Source organism: Rhinopithecus roxellana, chromosome 14 (genome assembly GCF_007565055.1).
Source record: "Rhinopithecus roxellana isolate Shanxi Qingling chromosome 14, ASM756505v1, whole genome shotgun sequence".
Classification (NCBI taxonomy): Eukaryota; Metazoa; Chordata; class Mammalia; order Primates; family Cercopithecidae; genus Rhinopithecus; species Rhinopithecus roxellana.
In genome coordinates, this window is record NC_044562.1 from 130849211 (window position 1) to 130866661 (window position 17451).

General features: G+C 37.7%; 1 pseudogene; it reads left to right on the forward strand.

The window, feature by feature from the left end:
• The window catches only part of LOC104655846, a 57708-nt pseudogene that overhangs the window by 32832 nt on the left and 7425 nt on the right, over nt 1-17451 (forward strand).

The following is a 17451-nucleotide window of genomic DNA, read 5'->3' on the forward strand; positions in this document are numbered from 1 at the left end:
AATGCAAGCAATTCAGGGCTTCTGGAGCCACAAATTTCAGAATATAAAACTGTGAAAGATGAGACTAAGGGCCAGGCAGATAGTCTATGTTTAGTGGAGCAGCTTGACCTTCATGCATTTTATAGTCACTAGAAGATTTTAAGCAGGGAAGTGATGGGTTTGCTTAGCAGTGTTTAAAATGGTTGTCATGGTAAGGGCTTTGAGGAATACAAGACCAGAGGTAGGCTGACCTTTTAGAATATTATTGCAGTATTCCAAAGATGAATAATCTTGGCCTGCATAAGGGCATTGCCAGTAGAGACAGAAGAGACAAAGTAAACTTCTTGATGGCCAGGAAAGGAAGATAAAGGAAGAAGAAACTTTGAGTGATGATGGATAGCAAACAGCATGGGTGAATGTTTCAAGAAAAGATAATACTTAAAACTAAATGTTAAATGGTTAAACAAGACTATAATATGACAGATCTGAACTATTGACCCCCCCCTTTCCTTTTTATAGACAAGAGGATTATATAAATCTTTTGATTGGCAAGGCATGATTACTGACGCCTGTAATCTCAGCACTTTGGGAGGCCAACGTAGGCAGATCACCGGAGGTCAAGAGTTCGAGACCAGCCTGGCCATTATGGTGAAACCCCGTCTCTACTAAAAATATGAAAATTAGCCTGGCATGGTGGTACGTGTCTGTAATCCCAGCTACTTGGGAGGCTGAGGCAGGAGAATCACTTGAACCTGGGAGGCAAAGGTTGTAGTGAGATGAGATTGCACCACTGTACTCTAGCCTGGGCAACAGGGCAAGGCTGTCTCAAAAAAATAAAGATAAATATTTTTGTCCTTGATGTTTTATTTTAAAGAAAGGTTTTTTAAAGAGAAGTTTAGGGTTTGCAGATAAATTGACAGCAAGGTACAGAGATTTCCCATACAACCCCTGCTCTCAAGCATGGATAGTATCTCCATTATATATATATTCCCTCCCAGAATTACAGTCTGCTACAATTGATAAACATTCATTGACACATAATTACTGGAAGCTCATAGTTTACTTTAGGGTTTACTTTTGGTGTTGTATTCCATGGGTTTAAACAAATGTATAATGGCATGTATCCACCATTACAGTATTATACAGAGTAGTTTTACTGCCCCCAAAATCATCTATGCTCCATCCCTTCACCTCCACCCCTTAGCCCCTGGCAACCACTGATCTTTTCACTGTTTCCATGATGTTGTCTTTTCCACAGTGTCATCTAGTTGAAATCATACAGCATGTAAGCTTTTCAGATTGGCTTCCTCCAGTTAATAATATGCATTTAAGTTTCTTCCATGTCTTTTCATGACTTAGTAACTCATTTCTTCCTTGCGCTGAATGATATTCTATTTTTTGCATGTACCACAGATTTTTTGTTTGTTTGTTCTTTTACTTATCAGTTTATATACTGAATGACACATCTTGGTTACTTCCAAGCTTTGGCAATTATGAATACAGCTAATAAACATCTATGTGCAGATTTTTGTGTGACTAAAAGTTTTCAACTCCTTTGGGTAGAAACCAAGGAGCTTGATTACTGAATCCTATGGTAAGATTATGCTTAATTTTTTAAGAAACTGCCAAATTGTATTCCAAAGTGGCCCCAGATTTACCTTTCCCACCAGCAGTGAATGAGAGTTCCTGTTGCTCCACATCTTCCCCAGCATTTGTTGTCATTAGTGCTCTGGATTTTGGCCCTTCCAGGTGTGTAATGGTATTTCGTTAATGTATTAATTTGCATTTCATTGATGGCATATGATACGAAATATCTTTTTATATATTTATTTGTCATCTATATATCTTCTTTGGTGAGGTGTTTAGGTCTTTGACCCAATTGTTAATTGTGCTGGTTGTTTTCTTATTGTTGAGATTTAAGAGTTCTTTGTATACTTTGGATAATAGTCCTTTTTCAGATGTGCTCTTTTCAATTATTTTCTTTCATGCTTGTCATCTCAGTCTCTTGACATTTTCTTTTGTAGAGCAGAAGTTTTTAATTTTAATAAAGTTCAACTTATTAATTACTTATTTCATAGATGATGCCTTTGGTTTCTATCTAAAAAGTCATCGCCATACCCAAGGTCATCTAGGTTTTCCTCCATGTTATATTTTAGAAATTTTGCAGTTTTATGTTTTACACATAGTTCTATGATTCATTTTGAGTTAATTTTTGTGAAGGATGTAAGGTCCGTTTCTAGATTCATTTTTTTGCAGGTGGGTATCCAGTTGTTGCAGCACCATTTGTTGAAAAGACTATCTTTGCTCCATTGTATTGCCTTTGCTCCTTTGTCAAAGATCAGTTGACTATATTTATGTGGGTCTATTTCTGGTCCCTCTATTCTGTTCCACTGATCTATTTGTCTGTTCTTTTGCCAGTGCCAGGCTGTTTTGATTAATATGGCTTTATAGTAAGTCTTGAAGTCAGGTAGTGTCAGTTCTCCAACTTTGTTCTTCTCTTTCAATATTATGTTGGAGATTATGGGTATAAATTAGTTTTTAAAAATACATATCTCCTATTTCTGAGGGATAGTGAAAAGCAAATCATATAGAATACAATGTCAAAGAATATTTTATTTTGTGATTTTATATCTTATGGATATGTATATATACACACATATATTTATACGTACATACATATGTATATATTCTGAGGGAAAAACTCAAACTTTTTCCTCTGCTCTCTCACCACAACAATCAACACTGAAGACTTCTGTGACCAAATGCATGAGTTTTTTTTTCTCCCAACACCAAGCAGCAGATACTATTAGGTGTTTTCCAATTCAATTCAATTCTAATGCTGTCTTCCTGAAAATAATGTCAGATCCCACAGGTTGAGGGCCCAGTTCCACAAAGGCTGTCCCCTTTTCAGACACCAGTTGCAAGTTTGGGCCTCCAGAACTCCTAGCAGCCAGCTTCGAGTTGAGGTTTCCACAACTCCTCTTTGGGTTTGATTAGTTTACTAAAGTGGCTCACGGAACTCAGGAAAACTGGCTTACATTTGCTGGTTTATTATATAGGATGTTACAAAGGCTACAGATGAAGAGATGCATAGGATAAGGTATGAGAGAAGGTACACAGAGCTTTCATGCTCTGCCTGGATATGCCACCCTTCAGGAGCCTAGACATGTTCATTATCTGGAAGCTCTTCAAATCCTGTTCTCTTGGGCCTTTTATGAAAACTTCATTGGATAGGCATGACTGAAGCATGGACAACCATGTAGTAATGTGATTGGACCAAAAGGTTGTAATCTAATGCTGATAGACTGAGTGGGGAAACCCAGTGAGGCCTATCTGTTCAGATTCTTCTTGACCTCTCTGTACAGCATTAATTCCTCTAGAATATGGGACAGGACCTCCTCTGAAATGAGGTCTTATGATCCTCAATCAGAAAGGTGGAAAAATGTTTTAGTCCTGTCTTGTGTAGGTGAAAGGTTCTCTGAGGTCTGCTCCTGAGGCCAAAAGCACCATAACATTATAATAAAAGACTATTAGTAAGAGCTATGGGAATCATAAGCCAGGAGCCATAGATAAAAACTAATATATATAGATATAAAATAATATCACACATACTGATATATGCATATACATGCATTTCTATAAAGACACATATGTATGTAAATAGAAGTAGATATTTATATAGCTAGCTATAGATACAGATGATTGTATTATTTCTTACATATATATCACAGTAAGAAATACTAATACCTATTATAAAAATAACATAGGGCGGGGCCAAGATGGCCAACTAGAAACAGCAGCGTTTGGAGGCTCCCATCGAAAAAAACCATAATAAGCTTGTGAATACTTCACCAGCAACCGAGGCATCCAGATTCTCTCATCAGAACGGACTAGGAAGCTGGCGTGAACCACGAAGAGAAAGAAGAACAGTGTGGTGTGGCGGCCCACACGAGAGCCCCATGGGATGGGGGAGTCCCCTCCCACCAGCCAAGAGAGGCAATGGGTGAGCGTGCTTTTTCCACAGAACTGTGCAACCCACAGATTGAAAGATCCCACTCGTGAACCCACACCACCAGGGACTAGCGTCCCAACCCAAGAATGCACAGACTCTTAGTCTCTCAGTTGGAAGGAATCTGCCTAAGCCTACCGAACTCCTGGGGGGAGGAGTGACCAGCACTGGCTGTGGCTGCCTGCTGTCAAAGCTATTTGAGCTCCCTGGGGGAGGAGCAGCAGACAGCACTGGGATTCCCATCTACCTAACACAAAGCTCCCTGGGCAGGGGAAGGGCGGCATCCATCTCTATAGCCCCAGGCTGTGCTTTTCCCCTGCTGGAGAAAGGGAGGCTGGACAGCTTGGTCCCAAGACTTGTCCCTCCCAGTCCAACACACTGGCTGTGGCAATCTGTAGCCAGAGTGCCTCTTCAGGCCTGACCCATCCTTCCTCACTGGGTGAGTCTTTCCCACCTGAACTCCAGTAACGCCAGCCAGAGGCTCAGGGACAGAACCTGGATCTCCCTGAGCCTGAGTTCCCTTTGGGGAGGGATGGCTGCAGTCTCTGTGGACCAGCAGACTTAGCCTTTCCTCTTGGTAGTTCTGAGGAATCCAGGCAGCCCAGACAAGTGGGTTTCCCCCAAGTGAGGCACTGTGTTCAACAGGTCCTGTTCCCCATGCCACCCAACTGGGTGAGACTCTTCAATAGAGGTTGTCAGACACCCTATACAGGAGTGTTCCTACTGGCATCAGGCTGGTGCCCCTCAAGGTCAGAAGTCCCAGAAGAAGAAGCAGGCACTCAACTTTGCTGTTCTCCAGCCTCTTTGAGTAACATCTCCGGGCACAAGAGCGAATCAGATAAATAGGTCCTGAAGTGAACCCCAGCAAATGGCAGCAGCCCTACAGAAGAGGGACCTAAACATTGAAAGAAAAACAAACAAGCAGAAAGCAACAACAGCGTCAAAAACAACAACAACAAGTCTCCACAAAAACCCCGTCGAAGGGTTAGCAGCCTCAAAGACCAAAACTAGACAAACTCAAGAAGTTGAGAAAATATCAATGGAACAATGCTAAAAACCCAAAAGGTCAGACTGTATTTACTCCTCCAAATGATTTCAATGTTTCTCCATCAAGGTCACAGAACTGGAGGGAGGATCAGATGGACAAATTGTCAGAAGTAGGTTTCAAAAGATGGGTAATAAAAAACTACACAGATCTAAAGGAACATGTTCTAACCCAATGCAAAGAAGCTAAGAACCTTGATAAAATGTTAGAGGAATTGCTAACTAGAATAACCAGTTTAGAGAGGAGCATAAACAATGTGAGGGAGCTGAAAAACACAGCCCAAGAACTTCCTGAAGCATACACATGTATCAATCGCTGAATCAACCAAGTGGAAGAAAGGATGCCAGAGTCTGAAGACCACCTTCCTGGAATAAGGCATGGAGATAAGATTAGAGAAAAAAGAATGAAAAGGAATGAACAAAGCTTCCAAGAAATATGGGACTTCATAAGAAGACCAAACCTACAATTGATTGGAGTACAAGAAGCAGATGGAGAGAATGGAAACAAGCTGGAAAACACACTTCAGGATATTATCCAGGAGAATTTCCTCAACCTAGCAAGACTGCCAACATGCAAATTCAGGAAATACAGGCAACATCATTAAGATACTCCACAAGAAAATCATAATAAGATATTCCCCAAGACACATAATCATCAGATTGAAGATTAAAATGAAGGAAAATTGTTAAGGGCAGCCAGAGAGAAAGGCCAGGTCACCTACAAAGGGAAACCCATCAGACTAACAGCAGACCTCTCAGCAGAAACTCTACATGTCAGAAAAGATTGGGGGCCAATATTCAACATTCTTAGAGAAAAAAAAAATTCAACCTAGAATTTCATATCCAGCCAAACTCACTTCATAAGTGAAGGAGAAATAAAATCCTTTCCAGACAAGCAAATGTTGAGGAATTTCGTTGTCACCAGGCCTGCCCTGCAAGAGCTCCTGAAGGAAGCACTAAACATGGAAAGAAAAAGCCAGTAGCAGCCACTGCAAAAACACATCAAAATATAAAGACCAATGACACTATGAAGAAACTACAACAACGAGTGTGCAAAATAACCAAACAGCAGCATGATGATAGGGTCAAATTCACACATTATGATACTAACCTTAAATGTAAATGAGCTAAATGTCCCAATTAAAAGACACAGACTGGCAAATTGGATAAAGAGTCAAGACCCATCAGTGTGCTGTATTCAGGAGACCCATCTCATGTGCAAAGATACACGTAGGCTCAAAATAAAGGGATGGAGGAAAATTGACCAAGCAAATGGAAAGCAAAATATAAGCAGGGGTTGCAATCCTAGTCTCTGACAAAACAGACTTTAAACCAACAAAGATAAAAAAAGAAAAGGGCATTACATAATGGCAAATGGAACAATTCAACAAGAAGAGCTAACTATTCTAAATATATATGCACCCAATACAAGAGCACCCAGATTCATAAAACAAGTTTTTAGAGACCTACAAAGAGAGCTATACTCCCATACAATAATAGTGGAAGACTTTAACACCCCACTGTCAGTGGGTGTTATCAGTAGATCAATGAGACAGAAAATCAATAAGGATATTCAGGACCTGAACTCAGCTCTGGATCAAGTGGACCTAGTAGACATCTGCAAAATCAACAGAATATACATTCTTTGCAATGCCACTTGGCACTTATTCTAAAATCGACCACATAATTGGAAATAAAACACTCCTTAGCAAATGCAAAATAACGGGAATCATAACAGCCTCTCAGACCACAGTGCAATCAAATTAGAACTCAGGATTAAGAAACTCACTCAAAACCACACATGGAAATGAAACAACCTGCTCCTGAATAACTCCTGGGTAAATAATGAAATTAAAGCAGAAATCAAGAAGTTCTTTGAAACCAACAAGAACAAAGAGACAACATACCAGAATCTCTGGGATACAACTAAAGCAGTGTTAAGAGGGAAATTTATAGCACTAAATGGCCCTATGAGAAAGCTTGAAGATCTCAAGTTGGCACCCTAACATCACAATTAAAAGAGTTACAGAGGCAAGAACAAACTAATCCAAAAGCTGGAAGAAGACTAGAAATAACTAAGATCAGAGAAGAATTACAGGAGATAGAGACCCAAAAAAACCTCAAAAAAAAAAAAAAATCAATGAGTTCAGGAGCTGGTTTTTTGAAAAAATTAACAAAATAGACAGACTGCTAGCTAGACTAATAAAGAAGAAAAGAGAGAAGAATCAAATAGACACAATAAAAAATGATAAAGGGGATATCCCTACTGACCCTACAGAAATACAAACTACCATCAGAGAATACTATAAACACCTCTACATAATAAACTAGAAACTCTAGAAGAAATGGTTAAATTCCTGGGCACTTCCCTCCCCAATTAAGACTAGACCAAGAAGAAGTGGAATCCCTGAATAGACCAATAACAAGTTCTGAAATTGAGGCAGTAATTAATAGCCTACCAACCAAAGAAAGTCCAGGACCAGATGGATTCACAGCTGAGTCCTACCAGAAATACAAAGTACCATTTCTGGTACCATTTCTTCAGATACTATTACAAGTGATTGAAAAGGAGGGATGCCTCCCTAACTCATTTTTATGAAGCCAGCATCATCCTGATAACAAAATCAGGAAGAGACACAACAAAAAAAGGACACTTGAGGTCAGTATCTCTGATGAGTATCGATGGGAAAATCCTCAATAAAATACTGGCAAACCGAATTCAGCAGCACATCAAAAAACTTATCCACCAGGATCAAGTCAGCTTCATCCCTGGGATGCAAGGCTGGTTCAACATACACAAATCAAAAAACATAATCTATCACATAAGCAGAATGACAGACAAAAACCACATGATTATCTCAATAGATGCAGAAAGGGCCTTTGATAAAATTAAACCTCTTTTCTTGTTAAAAACTCTCAATAAACTAGGTATTAATGGAACATATCTCAAAATAATAAAAACTATTTATGACAAACTTACCCAACCAATATCATATTGTTTGGGCAAAAGCTGGAAGCATTCCTGTTGAAAACTAGTACAAGACAAGGATGTCCTCTCTCACCACTCCTATTTAACATAGTATTGGAAGTTGTTGCCAGGGCAATCAGGCAATAGAAAGAAATAAAAGGTATTCAAATAGGAAGAGAGGAAGTCATATTGTCTCTGTGTGCAGACAACATGATTGTATACTTAGAAAACTCCATCATCTCAGCCTAAAAACTTCTGAAACTGACAAGCAGCTTCAGCAAAGTCTCAGGATACAAAATCAATGTGCAAAAATCACAAGCATTCCTTTACGCCAACAATAGACAAACACAGAGCCAAATCATGAATAAACTCCCAATCACAATTGCTACAAAGAGAATAAAATACCTAGGAATACAGCTAAAAGTGATGTGAAGAACCTCTTCAAGGAGAACTACAAAGCATTGTTCAAGGATGTAAGAGAGGATACAATCGAATGGAAAAACATTCCATCCTCCTGGATAAGAAGAATCAATTTTATGAAAATGGCCATACTGCCCAAATTGATTTATAAATTCAATGCTATTCCCATCAAAATACCATTAACATTCTTCACAGAATTAGAAAAAGCTATTTTAAGTTTCATATCTAATTAAAGAAGATCACATATAGCCAGGACAATCCTAAGCAAAAGGAACAAAGCTGGAGGCATCATGCTACCTGACTTCAAACTATACTACAAGTCTACAGTAACCAAAACAGCATGGTACTGGTACCAAAACAGACACAGAGACTGATGAAACAGAACAGAGACCTCAGAAATAACACCACACATCTACAACCATCTGATCTTCAACAAACCTGACAAAAACAAGCAACAGGGAAAGGATCTCCCATCCAGTAAATGGTGCTGGGAAACCTGGCTAGCCATATGCAGAAAACTGAAACTGGACTCCTTCCTTACACCTTACACCAAAACTAACTCAAGATGGATTAAAGACTTAAATGTAAAACCCAAAACCATAAAAACCTAGAAGAAAACCTAGGCAATACCATTCAGGACATAGGCATGGACAAAGACTTCATGACAAAAATGCCAAAAGCAATTGCAACAAAAGCCCAAATTTACAAATGGGATATAATTAAACTAAAAAGCCTCTGCACAGCAAGAGAAACTATCATCAGAGTGAACAGGCAACCTACAGAATGGAATAAAATTTCTGCACTCTACCCGTCTGACGAAGGTCTAATATCCAGAATTAACAAGGAACTTAAATGAATTTATAAGAAAAAAACAAACCACCCCATCAAAAAGGGGGCAAAGGATATGAACAGACACTTCTCAAAAGAAGACATTTATGCAGCCAACAAACATATGAACAAGTTAGGACCAAAAAACAAAAGCAGATGAACACTAAAACAACAGGTATAAAATGGAAATGTACCTGACAAACAAGTATGGTCACCCTACTTATGAGGTCAGAAATAGATTTTATGTTCTAATTGACTCTTAAAGAAATAGTTGCATTTTCGCCTCTTCTTAAACTTAATTTATTTTTGCTAGGAATCCAGCACACATGGGCTTACACTCTAGAGATTGTTATGCAAACCGATGGTTTCCGTATGTCAATTGTGATTCTAACATTGTGTCCTCTATCAGTGCCCCAGGAAGGGGGACTGCCTGGTTGTGAACATGTCCCAGATTGTGCTAGATATATATATTTTGCCAACCAGGCCAACCTAAAATGTCTAGGTCCATCTTTGGAGGAGAGCTCATCAAGCCCTAAGGGAATATAATTGCATTTCAGTTATCTTTTTCAAAATGTCAAATTTGAGATCCTCAAATTTTTCATTTAAAATGTGTGGCTAGGTTAATATGAGGCAAGAACAGAAAATTTTGGTCTCTAGTCTTTTGGGGGCAAGCTAGAATCTATTTCCCATTAGCCCACAGCTATTCTTATCAGGCTTTTGTCTTAGTTATCTTTTTTTCCCTTCAAAATGGTTGCTGAACAGAAGAATAAAAGGCTTTTCATGTCTTTTTAGTATTTATTATCTTTCTACTTCTTATATGAAGTAGTTAGAAGAACAAACATTGTAGATTTAGACAAATGTGACTTAAACTTCAGGTATATCAATATCCCTTGAATGTCAACATACTCAAATCACCTAATCCAGTTGGGAGTATTAATAATATCATGGAACTTGCTGTCAGGATTAAGGAGATGTTCCAGGTAAAGAGCCTAGCACAGTGTTTGGCAATTAGTAGGTGGCCAATAATAAACGGCAGCTATAGTTATCAATGAAGAAATACATGATTTTAACTAGGTAGGGCTGGCTGTGAAGAAAATGGTCACATAAGTGACTTCATACTCTATTTCAGCTTCCTTCCCACTCTCCCTCCTTCCCTCCACACACACCATGTATGCCATCTCCTATTGCCAGTACTTGGGACTCTCATATGCTCTTAGACCACTGTCTTTTCCTAGTCTAGCATCTTCTGTTCCTGGTTTATCTTCCTCATCTCTTTCCTTCCAGACCTCCCAGTCTTATGACCTCTGCTTTTGCTTCCTGCCATGTGTAACCTTGGAAAGGTTCTGTTAATGTCATTTACGCCAAATGTTAAAGACTAACATCATTTGCCTATGCTAATCTTGCCAGGAGGTATTTCCATTTTAATGAAGGTCAACATCATAACCTAATTGAATTAAAGTGCAAAACATAAGTTGGACGCATCAGCAATAGGGAGAGAAGAGATATTTTCAAGAGATGGACTCAAGATAACAATAAAAATAATGAACAGCTAACACTTATTCAGTGCCAACTTTATTTTGCACTGTGCATTATATGCATTACTTCATTTAACCCTCACAACTAATAAATTAGGTACTATTATTATTTTTATTTTTCTAATTAAAAAAAATGAAGCTTGGAGAGGTTAAGCAAATTGTCCAAAGTCGTATACGCCGAGTAAGTGAAGAAGACAGGTTTAAAACTCAAGTCCATCTGATTATTGTCATCTCTCTTACACTGTCCCTTACAGGCTGAATTTTCACCAGGGCAGGTATCTACTGACCCTTCTTATAATCATTCTGCAGAGCCTAGTGCAGTGCCTGAAACATGGTGTAATATGAATAATATATATGAATAATATAATTATTATATTATATTCATATAATAACATGAATAATATAAGTATGAATAAATATCTGCCTTGCTCACAGTCACCTCACCATACCTTTCTGGAATCACCTCTTGCTTGGAGGCCCTGCCTTGCTCCATATTCTAAGAAATCCAGACTGCTGGTAGTTCCAAATATACTCTTCTATTTTCTGTGTGTGTGTCTGTCATCTTGTCCCCTGTATCTGCAATCCCTCACTTCCCCACAGTTTCTGGGCTAACTGCCATTTACCCTGAGAGTGACAGAGTTCACAAGTGATCTTCCCCCATAAAGCACCATCACCCTGGCCTCATCTCTCGTCCTCTCCCCACATGTTCTCTTCCCCTTTCCTACCTTGATTCAACTGAGCCAGGGCTATTTCTGTGTCTGTGTCACAGGTAATAGTGTTTATGAGGGCAGATATCTGACATGTTTTTCTTCTTTATTTTACCTGACTTATTTGTACCCTTTTTTAATCTGACTTTTTTTTCTTGTACTCTTCTGGCCTAGCCTACTCTATCAATTCTGAGGTGCATTTTTTTCATATTTTAATACCTCTGATATTGTTATGCTGTCCAGTTGATAAAATCTTAAAATTATAATTGACAGTGGCTTTTCTTCTAACTTGGTGAAATAAAAATAAGGGTTAATTTCCTTCTACAATCAACAGCATCTTTGATTTGATGAAATGTAGTGATAGATGTTAAAGATCATATGAACAAATGAATGGCACTCACAGCCCTCCTTGAGTCACATTACTATGCCTACTTAGAACCTAGCTGTTCAGCATCACAGGCCTCATGGCAGGGCAGCAGTTGAACATTATTCTTTATTAATGCTAGGCTTTCCTAGTCAAGGTAGGGCAAATAATAAATCAACTAAAATTGTTTTTAATCATTTCTTGCTGGAATGATGTGACCTGTCTCATATGTTTATCTTCCAGGTGAAACTGATCTTCAAATTGTCTCCAGAGTTCAGGCACAATACCCAGGAGTTTGTATCAACAATGAAGTTGTTGAGCCAAGTGCTGAACAAATTGCCAAATACAAAGGTACCTGTAACTCCTGGTCCTCTACCCCAGATCCTATCCCAAAAGACTTAACTCAAATTGTTCCCCTGAATGATTAATAATATAGTTACTGTGATATACTTTTCACAAGCTTAGTGGGAGAAGAACGGAATTAGTTCTTGGCAGGCATGACTAAACATCTCAAAATGTGAACTGTGAATAATAAACTCCCTTTTCTATTGATGCTTAATCCATTCCCCAGTTGTCATCAATGATTACCTTTTGATGTTTATGCTTAGATAGGGATTCATTCATTGATCCAGAATTATTTAAACCAATCTTAAAGAGCTTATTTTTAGTGGGTTACAGTAAAAGTTCACAAACTTTTCCTGGCAAAGACCAAATAGTTAATATTTTAGACTCAGAAGGTCAGTCCAGTCTCTGTCACAACTAATCAACCTGCCATGTGCCACAAAGGCAGCCAAAGAAAGGTAAACTAACGAGCATGGCTGTGTTTGAATAAAACTTTATTTGTAAACACTAAAATTTGAATTTCATATCATTTTCACATATGAAATAGCATCCTTCTTTTGTTTTTTTAAATCATTCAAAAATATAATGATGTGAAACATGAGTGGCAGTGACACAAAGTCAGGAAGTAGAACAATATAAGTTTTTAGCTTGCAGTTCATACAAAAATAAGTAGCAGGCTAGATATAGTCCCTGGACAGTGGTTTGCCTACTCCTGAATTATACAAACATATCATCTGTTTCCAATTCACTTTCCATTGATAAAATTCACCAGTTGATTCTTCATTAATACTAAGACAATATTACCTATGTCTGCCCAGGGTTCTTGTAATTATTTCTTACTGACTCTTTCTTTCACCTCTAATTTCATTAAATACTAGAAAACAAGCAGTATGAACTCTCTGGTCTCCCAGACATAAGAAAGAAAAATGTTCTTTCTGTTTGTGTATAACATTGATTGCATTAAAATTCTAAATGGAAATGGGTTCCACATTTGCAATTAAAATTGATGGTGTGTCACCTCTTCTCTGTATTTTAGAGCTTGTAGCCAAGACATCAAACCTTGAGAATGTAAAGTTTGCTTGGCATAATGAGACATCATCTGAATATCAAAGAAGAATGTTGGAGAAAAAGGAGGTTCAAAAGTGGGACTTTATTCATATGATTCAGGTAAGAATATGTATTATAAAAAGAAGACTTTTCAGATATATATATATATATATATATATATATATATATATATATATAATGAATACCTACTATTCTAACTTTTAAAAGGAAAATGAAAATCTTCTGATTTCTAATTTTACAAGTGACCATGATCTGCCTAAATAAAGGATAAAGATGTTTATAATACTAAGATTCTCTTTAACATTCAAAAAACCAGTTTTCTCTATCAAAATACCTCTACAGTTATCCATTGTTAAAAATGTTGGCTTAATTCTTATTTCTTTTTTTGAGATGGGAGTCTCGCTGTGTCACCCAGGCTGGAGTGTGGTGGCATGATCTTAGCTCACTGTAGCCTTAACCTCCTGAGCTTAAGCAATCCTGCCACTCCAACTTCCTGGTTAGTTGAGACCACAGGTGTGCACCACCACACCCAACTATTTTTTTTATTTTTTTGTAGAGCTGCGGCCATACTATGTTGCCCGGACTGGTCTTGAAATCCTGGGCTCAGGTGATCTTCCCACCTCAACCTCCAACAGTGTTGGAATTACAGGTGTAAGCCACTGTACCCAGTCTTTAATTTATTTTTATATCATTGAATGTTTATATAGAAATTTGAGAATGATAACATCATAACATATTCTCTAGTGACTCTAAAGGTTTGGGTGGACCAATGTCCCAGAGTGTTTCTGTAGTGGACATATCGTCGAAGGGGCAGATTAAATGATGCCTCAGTTCAATAAATTTGTACTTCTATTATCCAGATCCAACAAACTGACTTACACATGTTATAGAAAAGGAGTGACTATTGAGTAGATTACATGGGGCTGGATTTCCAGAGATAACTAATATTTCTGAATAGCATAAGGGATGTATGGGTTTTGGAAGCTGGTTACCGTCGGGAAATGTACCTATTTTGGCAATACCACTTGATTAACAACAAAACACTATTTTTCTTCCTGGTCTACAATGATAGTCACCCCACAAGAATAAACTTACTACAAGTCAAAGAAAGAAATACTCTGATTTTGTCATATACAGGCAATTCTATGTCTCTGCTTCTTTAGCTGATTAAATCTTTTGCCTGTCAGGTAGTACTTATCACTGTCCAGGATGCCAAGATATTTCTCTACCAGATTTGCTTTTGTTCCCACTTCCTCACATAACTGTTTTATAACTCCCCTCTCTCCTTACTACTCCTGCAATCTCTCCCAGATCATTCGTTCTGAACCGATGACCTCACTTCACAATGTATAGAGAAAATAGAAACTACCAGATAGAAACTCATTTTTCACCCGCTAACTTTGCAAACATAACTGCATTTGTGCACCATCTCCTTCTTCCATCTTATTGCAAAAACCTCCTTTTATCAAAAATCACTCCCTCTGCTTAACCCTGGATCCCATTCTTTTCTCTGTTATAAATGTTGTGATTTCGGGAATCAACTTCTCTTTCCTATTTCTCTTAAAACTTCCATGTTTGTTCCTTCTTTCTTACAGCAATTCTGTTTCCCTCTGCATCTCTATCCTGTTCTTCTCTCTCCATCTCTGTCTATGCCCCATTTTTCTGTGCAGCATCTCTGCCTCTCTATTACTCACTATAGTCCTCACACTCTCGTGATACTTTTACAACCTCACTGTCAATTCAGAAAATTTCACTGTCTTTGAGAAAAATTTAAGGGATGTTCTATGGGCCACCTCTGCATTTCTAGCCAGATCATATTGCAGATTATTAGTCATCATATTGATTTGCTATATTTAGGTACCTGCCTATGGTCCCTGTGGTGGAAAATGTGGACTGTGGCCCCTAAGGCACCATGACTCATGCACAGGTCAGGTCCATTTTATTTCATTCATTCATATGAAAGAGGCATAGCTAAAGTACTTTTCTTTTGTGCAATGAATTCTCTAAGGACAGGCTATATGGAACATTGAATTCTTGTCCAACAAAGATGAAGATGAGATATAAGAAGTGTCTATGGGGGTGGGGTCCAAAGATGCAAGCCATGGGGAACAATTTCCCATTGTCAATACCTAAGTCCAAGCTCTGTGTTGGGTGGAAAGGCCTGTACTTCACTAGAGATTGGTCCATAATTATTAAAAATGGGTGGCCTGACCCCTAAACGCCCTGTGGCCAAGCAGATAACCTCATGCTTTATTTAGTCCAACTTCCTACAGAATCTGTCATCATCAGAGCCTGTCACATTTTCTGTGATTTTAAAAAAGCATCTGTGAGCATATGGAGAAGCTGGTGCAAAGGGCTTAATTGTAAAGCAACGTTCCATGAAATGGGGTCTGTTTTTATGGTGCCAAAACCGTTTTCTCCCAGAAGAACTACAATTCACGAATTATAGAATAGGCATAGGATTCATGTCCCCATGTGGAATGGTGACTAAGTGTCTCCAGCTATAAATGTCTGTGCTATGGAAGCCAGAAAGAGTAAATTTAAAACCATTTGACTCTAGTCGAACAAATACCATACTTTTCCATTTCCCCAAATATTTTCTCACATTATTGTTCTATGTCTTCATGCAACGTATTTTATTTTTAAATTTCTTAAGTGTTTTCTTCGATAAAAATTGACTCAACTAGAAAATCAAACTTTCTAGGAGTATCTAGCCCAAGCAATAAAAACTTCAACATAAAGAAGCATCTCATTTCTCTTTTTCCTCATTTCTAGATGCTGTATTATGTAAAAGACATCCCAACTACCCTGAAATTCTTCCATAGTCTCTTAGGTACCATTACTAAGATTCTCATTATTGTTGTGTAAGGTAAGTTATTTTCATTCAGCCTGAATTTAAAAACAGCAATGGTACATGTATGCATGGATCCCTGTGTTTGAAAGAAGCTTATATATTTTGACTTCATTATGAAATTCTTGCCTTGGTCTCTAATCATCACCAACTAATTTTCACAGCATTAGGGAAGTCATTCACAACAGTTCTCAATTTAGAAGGTATAGTGGAATTAAACATTTGTTTACTTCTTTCTTTTGGTAAAATATGTCTTTCTCTTCTATATAAGAATCCTTTTTATAAAGCTTAGAGTAAATTCAACTGACAAAAGATTTTAAATGAGACTAAAAATTGTAAACATTTATTTTACCTACTTTGTGCCATTTGAATGTTTCTTTTCCCTCTGTGATGTTTATTAATAAATAAAGGTTTAAATATTTCAGATATCATCAAATTTAATTAACTTGCATTCTTAGAGCCATGATCAACACTGCTTGCTATAGGTTTTTTCAAATGCCTATCAAAAACAGTTCATTTGTTGTGTTTTGTGTTGGTGTTTTATTTTCTAGGGGGGCATGTGAGCATGACCAGTTGCTGCCAGGGATCTAGTATCACACAGAGAACCCAAGTAAACATGTTTAGATAATGAAACATTGACATTGTTGAGGACAGTATTTATTACTTCTTCCATTCTTAATCTTTATGGATTGTCCACCAGTACTTATGGGTTGATTTTAGATACACAGCAGACTCTGTCTCCCTAAGGTTATACCAGACCCCATACTTGGACACTGTATGTCAAAAAATTGATTTGTTCTTAAATATGAAGAATTGCTTTAAAGATGGCAAACATGGTTATAGCTTGTAATCCTGGGTTTGACCTTATGTGAAAGTTTGGCAATAGAGAGCTCCTGTACACAACCTCTCCCCAAAGGGAACATTTAGATACACTATTTTTATCTCTAATTCATTAAAAATACTCATTCATGTGGGAGAGGTCTCACTTCCCATTTAGAAGGGCTTATGGAAACTGGATTCATCCTACTAACCTCTCTCTGAGCTAATAAAGTGTTATGAACCGCATTTAGAATTGCAAAGTAAACTTAGTTGTCAACATTGTAGGCAGCCTATTCTTGATGATATTCATCAATCATACAGAAAAAGTATTGTATACAGAAATAGCAATTCATTGAGAAGTCATATATTTTTTATCTTAGAATATGTTTCCTCTCAATGGTAGGTCTAATCTCTTATTTATATTTGGTTTATTCCAACATATTTTCAGAAGTTAAGTATCTGAGCACCCAGAAGTTAGCTTTCTATGAGTATATATTACCAATAAGACAAAGCCAGC